Genomic DNA, 7,407 nt, shown 5'->3' with positions numbered 1-7,407 from the left:
ATTTGTTTGAAAATAATTTCCTGGAACTTATTGATTGTAAAAAAATATACAAAACTATTGATTACACACTCTAGCTATTCTTTTCTTGAAAGTTATTTGTAAGGCTGTACAAAAATGTAAAAGGCTTGTTTCAACGTTACGCCGTTAGCCTTCAACACCTGATGCCGAAAGTTTCGCGATCGGTATGATCAGTTTCCGAGTGTTACTAATAAGGTACCGTTCACGTTCAGCTGTACTCCGAAAAAATATTTCCATTCCGCATCAAAGGAAGTAAAATTTCACCATTTTTGTTTGTAACACACAACACACACAACAAAAAAGGTTTCCATTTGCCACGGATCGAAGAACTTTCCATCCTTTTTGGTGGATGGAATGAGATATCGAAATAGTCGATTATGGAAGATATCAGGTGGGTGTTTATCGTACGCATCTGGAATCTACCGGGAGGAATGTAAGGGTTAATATAGCAAAAATTGGCATCATTGGAAAAAGGGTTAAAAATGATTTTTTCCAAGTCATCCTTTTGGTACACGGTTAAGGTTTTATTTCGTTTTTTCCTTTTTCGAACGTGTACTCCCTTTTCAAGAAGACTTTTCATTTTGTCGACGAAAGTTTGACGTACGGGAAACTATTTACAGACAGCAAGAATCGCGACCAAACTGGAAGTGAAAAGTGAGTCTAAGGGTAAAGTTAAGTAACGCAGCATGAAAGCTTCTTCTCAATCTCGGCAGGAAACTCGCACCCATCCCCCCCCCCCCCCCCCCATTCCCCAAGGTAATAGTTTGTCACGTTTAAGCAACTTATGCAAAACACAGAATAAAGAAACAGCGAAAAAAGTAATGGAAAAGAAAAACAAAAAAAACACGAAACCCGTATCAATCTATACAGCCAAAAAGCCATCGAACGCTAGAGGGCACAGGCGAGTAAACATGTGGCGCGGATGCTTCGTCCTTTGATGGTGCTGCGTCCTATGAAACGATAATGAACTTTTATTTAGTGTTTATAAGAACATCGAACGGAATTCCTGATTAAGAGGGCTGCCCAAGATGGAATAAGCTTTTTCCCTTCGGGCCGGTTTTTGTTGTTGCTGTATGTGTAAGAGCCAGTGGTGCATCTTTTGCTGTAGCACCGTTACTGCAAGATTATTTCAATCAACAACACCTCGTTTGCAATGCCATTACGCCATCTAGCGTATTTCCGAGAAAGCTTTCCTGTTACTAAACCGTCAACAAGCCGAAACCGACAAATGTCTCTCCGGTCGTTTACCGGTGGTATGAGTTCGGTCTGCTATTTAGTGTCGATTTTCATCAAAGACGGCAAACGAAACGTTGATCAATATGGGGCTTTTTGCTCATAGAAAGATGCACAAAGAGCATGTGTGAAATGTGCTGCAGAAACTGATAGAAACTGAGTGGCATAAAGCATAGTACAAAGGTTATTGGTGACAGGGTGCCGGTGGTTACCGGTGGTCTGTTGATGAAAGTATGTAATTTTTCAAGTTACCTTACACTCATCTGGCACAGTCTTGAAAACAGGCAGGACGATGCACTCCGGCACCAGGTCGCAGGCGGTACACGAATACATCCCTCAATTTATCTCATCACATCGGAAAGGCCTACCGGCTTCGTAATAACGTTGTAGCATCTTCTCTACCGAAGGACACAGCAGTTCAAGAACACAGCTGTGTGGGTACTGGGGCGGTATTGGGCTATCGTTGATGACGCTGTCTTAGGTTGGATAGAAATATCAGTTTTGTTTTTTTGCGTTCGGAATTTCGAAGCAACGAGATTAGAATCTACTGGATAGGGTTCTCGGTATAGCATCAAATGCTGACACCGTGCAGATGAGGTTCTCCCAAACAATGAGAGCCCGAAACCAACCTTAGCTTCTTCTTTGCCGGCAATGATAGCAGCAGTGGAAAAGTTGCCTGATGGAAACACCGGAACTACGGAACCAACGAGTGAAAAGACACAACTTTCAGCCGCACCCAGCAGTACCAGCAGAACGGCATTCATAAATCTGCCACACGTGGTTGTTGTCGTTGTTTTCGGTACAGCTTGTACAGTAACGCTGGTGTGTCTAGAGACGTTATCTGCTATCCTGCCTGGATGCCGGATTGAGGCGTGAATGTGGAATGTGCGTCCTGCTACCATATTGGTTTTCCTTAGGAATGGGTTCACCCCATTTCACGGCCATCCTCATTCCCATCTCGTGATGGTATCTTTTTCCTGGTACATTGTTCGTATCATCCCCAGTTTTGTTGGTGTTTTATTTTTACTTTTTAGCATCGCGAGTTGCGTCTTTGGTAATATTCACACGTCATTGTCGACTGTCGGGCATGTTTACGTCGATTGTCGCACAGCAAAAACACCCCCGTCGTCTGACCTTGGAGAACGGAAAATGGGTACCGGGTTTTTGGGAATGGGTTCCGTTCCACTGTTTCCGATGTCACGGCGCTAGCGGATGTAGCGGGCACATACATACATGCATATTGAATTTCAAAGTTAATATATGAATGTATTCACGAGCCACCCACGGGTACCACACGGGAAGCGTTAAGGACGTTCATATTTAGAGCCGGTTTGGTTTCTTTGGTGATTTTGCGTTTCGATCCCGCTATCTTCATGCGGACCGCCGGTTCGTACGGTGCGAAAAATCAAATCAAAGTGCCACTTAAGGCATCGGTGGGTTGTGGCAATCGAAAGAGCGAAATTTGGAATGCGAATATTATTTGCCTGTGAGTGAATACGAAAATCATTCCAAAAATGGTTTTACTTCATTGAATTGGTTCCGTTCCGGTTGGCTGGAGACGATTTGAATGGATGCAGGCTGTTTGGAGGGAAATATTTCTGTAATAAGAAAAATTGGTTTGAAAATCAAATTCTAGGAATGTAAGTAATGTACGCTGCAAGATAACGAATTCGAACGTATTGTTTGATTCGCTTGTTTTCATTCATCTCCGAAGGCTAGTCTTCTTAGAGCACATTTAAGAGATGACATTTTTACGTAGAAAATCTTCGTAAAGTGGTGTCGAAATTTCCAAAAAATATTATTCTTCTATTTCAAATATTATCAAATACCAGTAAAATGTGTGTTAAATACAGATGGAATATTTATTGTAGGGAAAGTAATCAAATGTCATTAGAATAAGAATCCGATTTTTACTCATATATGTATGTTAAGCATACTGATTAATAATTCAATTACGTTTTCCCATTTTGTGGCACAATTGGGGAATATTTCGGTGATTAAATTGGGACCAACACAAATCAAATCATTTGTTTTATGTAATCTAATCTTCTAAAATATTGCACACCGCCAAACCATTAATCATTTCAGTATTAGTTTGTAAAACCTGAACAAAAACTTTTAGCATTTCCTTAAATCTTGAGTAAGTAGTTTATTAAATTTTTGTTACTAGTTTTGAATGTGTTGCGTCACACTTTCAAGCAATTTATTTTCCAATTTACTAAAAGATGCAATTTTGAAAATGTAAATCTGAAAAAACCTACAATTTTTTTCTTTACAACTTTGTCTATCTATTCAACTTTTTGTCTTAGAATCACAATACTAGATTCTTATAGTTATCTACTAAACAATAAATATTGTTGATTTGTTTTATTTTTACATAATATTAACAGTTTTATCTACATTGATGTTTACTACTAAGAACCTACTAAGAAACCTGCTGTAGTTATCTACTAAACAATAAATATTGTTGATTTGTTTTTTTTTACATAATATAAACAGTTTTATCTACATTGATGTTACTAAGAACCTTGTTACTAAAATTACATGTTCTAAACCGATGGTGTATCATATGTACATGCAAGCATCTTATACAAGGGATAATACTGTAATTATGGATGCAATCTATTTTTATTTGTTTTTGCTCACAGTAATGAACTGAACTTCGTGAAGGTTAAACTATCAAATGTTTTTGTCGTTATTTAAATAATGATCGAAAATGAGAAAATTCATTTGCAGGGTCGCTCCATCGCCAAGATTTTTTTTTTTTTTTTTTGCTAATATATGAGCTAATATATGAGCAAACAATGTCCCATCCTTTCAACAGTTAAGCAATTACGTAGAATTTTATGAAACATAGAATAGATTTTATTTTCTATTTCTAATTCGATCGTTGCAGACAACTCGTTAGTTGGAACCTATCAGCTTATCGTTGTACTAAATTTACGTCTTCAGAATGTCTTTGGTTGATATTGGATTTGTTTTATCTTCTGCTTCAAAGCCTATTTTCTATGTAATTTGTTAAGTACATCTTTGCACTACCAAAAGATAAACTATTGACCGAAATTTCGGGATAATTTACAGTTATTTTCTTAGTGACATTGATCTGAGCAGCTTCTAAACATTGCACATCAGGCAAAATATCTTCAATGTTTTGAATTCAACACTGAGCTTCAATGTACAAATGTTCCAGGAAATGCTCGTTATGAGATATTTTGCTGGTTGAAACGTGTAATTTTCTAGCAATAATATTTGTAGTAACATTTGGAGGAAAACTAAAAGAGGTGTTTGTGACGGAGTTGACTGTATTTGAAGAAGATTTGCTGCTATGAAAACTGTGAAATGTTTAATAAAACTTTTCCAAAATTTTCCACCAAACATGTATCCTAGAAAGAACAAACATGAAGAAAATAACAAATTTATAAAATCCTATATTTGTTTCATTACAATGTTTCCATGTGTAATAGCAATATGGTTTTTCATCTGTACATCCGTACACTCACTTTGACAACGAGTGTGAGCGTTTCATTGAACAGACAAAAACAAAGTTACATATTTGTTTTTGATGATGTACATCAATACCGAGATAACCCCTAGTTCTGCGAAACACAATTTCGGTTCAAACTCTAGTCGGTAACTTCACACTCGAAACTGAACTACAAATTGTCGGGTGATGGAATAAATTTTTGCACCCAATTTGTGGCAAACACGGCTCGTACTCTTGAACGCACACAGTAACAGCGAAACAGTTGATCAGTTTTCATCTATTTCAAATTTCGTAACAGCTTGTTCGGAAAACTGCCGAGCGGCAATACATTCACCTACGCTTTACACAAAACACACCGTATCCAGGGTGATAGGAATTGGTAAACGAACTGAAAGCAGTGCAAGAGGACAGTTCGTGCCTGTTTAGCTATCGGTGTACCGTAACAAAATGGTCACCACTAGTTCACCAACCTGTTGGAGGGCAACAATGTTGCTGCTAATCCTTTTTTTCGTTGTCTTTTTGTTTTGTTTTATCTTTCCATCCTGTTGTGTTCTGCGAACGATTTCACGACGGTATGCGAAATGGTGGGTTAATAGTTGTGATTTGAAAAACAATCTATCGATTTGTGCTAAAAATAAATATTTATTGTGTCTGCTCAGCACGATTTGCAGCCGAGCAGTCAAACTGTCGCCTAGATAAACGGTGAAAATGAGCATCCTCTGGTGGCGCATTAGCGATAAGGGTGATAGTGCTGAATGCAAACCTGCTCTAATAGCATTAGAAATTGCTTAGTGTGCCCTTTTTGACTGCTCTTTGGACGCTTAGGCCACATCAACAGCTTAGTGATGATTTTGACTTTAGCGTTAGCGTTCTACGAAAACGAAAACCAATTATCGTTCCGATGCACTGATAGTGGTTGTGCTCGAAAATGAACATTTATTTATTTTGACTGATTTAAACCCGGGTAGACTATTGTGCTTATCGTGTGCAACGTTTGCATGTTGTATTGGGATGCTGCATGCATCGACAACAAGCATGGAGCCGAAATAGCTCAGTTGGGAGAGCGTTAGACTGAAGATCTAAAGGTCCCCGGTTCAATCCCGGGTTTCGGCAATCATTTTTCGGTTTTTTAAATGCCATCCACGCCTTCTTCTTATTTCATATATTTCTTCACTCACTATGCAAAATAGAAGCGAAACGGTTATGAATAACGAATTGTATACGTGTTTAACATGCGATTCGATGTAAGCAAACGGGAGTAACGGGGATGTGCGCCTGGTGGTGGAACCTAGTCCCGAAGTCCAGGCAAATTCTATTTCCAGCATCTTCAGCAACCATTATTTCTAGCAGCAAGCAAAACTTATGGCGCTGAAAGCAATTCAAACCCACGCACACAACGCAGCCGGGTTCACGATTTCTCGTAGTCGATTAGGATCGAAAATGATTTTTGGGTCAGTTCCGGTTCCGAAAGCTGAAAGCTAAAGCTTAACCCATTTTCGACATATGTCTATCTTTGCTGAACCGGAAAGGGGCCGATTCGACGTCGGTAGGGCTATACAAAACGTATTAAGCGGGAGCGGCAAAAAAGGAGGCAGCATCCATCCCAGTAGCAAACATATCCAAGCTCGGGGGAACTCGTAGTGCTACCCGTATGCGTATGATTGGCAGTTATCCAAAAGTGAATTCCAACGTTCTGGCTCATCGACCAAATGACGCACAATGGCCGTACCGGTACAGTGCCTTAAGAATGGAACCGTAGCAGAATGGTTGGCACTCCGGGGGCGAAGCTAACCATTGCTCGTTTGTCATAATGTGTGTGCCGGTGAGGAAATGGAAATGGATCGTTCGTCCTACGCCTTGGAGAACGCCTAGAGCACTGGCTGGACACTGCCCCAGCTGGCAGTGTGTTTGTTTGTGCTTTTCTTACTATCGGACCGTTTACTAACACACTGCAAGTATCCGCACCGGACGAGCGAGATGTTAAGTAATCTTCAACCTGGTGTGTTTTATGATTTTTATCGCTAGATGGCGTACGCAGGTAGTGTCCACGTACAGTACAATTATACTCTTTGCAAAGACGTTTGCCACAGGACCAGTAAAAATATTTTTGTGATAAATTTTATTCCAATATGATGGCTCATTAAAATATGATCAAATAAATTGTATTGTTTACATTAAAAAAAGTTTTGTACGGTATATTATCCTGGTCGTGGCACCAACAAGCGAAAGATTTGAATGCGTTTAATCGTTCTTTCGGTTACACGATCAGTTACAATCATCCATTAAAAAGGAAACTTTACCGGCGCGTGGATAAAATGCTTCATTTAATGTGTGCGGAGGTTTGAAAATAAATATCAAAATTGCGTGCATAAAATTGCACGATGATACAATCTTTATCGTCTAGCCGAATTGAGGTGCTTTTGTGTACGTTGGTTGAACGCAAACAAAACAAAACCCAAAAAAAACTGGGCAAGAAATCAAAGAAGTTTACTTAGTTTCAAATTTCCATTTCGCTTTAAATGTGCCCGGTTGTCTGTCTGGCAACGACACCGCGTGGTAGTATTGTTGTTTGTAGCGATTTCTAACGCTGTGCAGCACAATTGTTGTCCTGCTGAATGTGCCAACAAACAGCCACTTTAACGTTAGCCGGGGTCATGGCATTTTGGGGAAGT

The 7,407-nt window shown here is 39.4% G+C and overlaps 1 non-coding gene across 1 annotated transcript; it reads left to right on the top strand.

Moving 5' to 3' along the window:
- The first annotated feature begins 5,775 nt into the window (after positions 1 to 5,775).
- Positions 5,776 to 5,848, top strand: Trnaf-gaa (transfer RNA phenylalanine (anticodon GAA)). The gene has a single exon. It is a non-coding gene; the product is annotated as a tRNA-Phe (tRNA).
- The last annotated feature ends 1,559 nt before the right edge of the window (positions 5,849 to 7,407 follow it).

This window comes from Anopheles funestus, chromosome 2RL, assembly GCF_943734845.2.
Source record: "Anopheles funestus chromosome 2RL, idAnoFuneDA-416_04, whole genome shotgun sequence".
In the NCBI taxonomy this organism is placed as follows: Eukaryota; Metazoa; Arthropoda; class Insecta; order Diptera; family Culicidae; genus Anopheles; species Anopheles funestus.
Note: the sequence above shows the minus strand (reverse complement) of the source record. Positions and strands in the feature narration are given on the sequence as shown.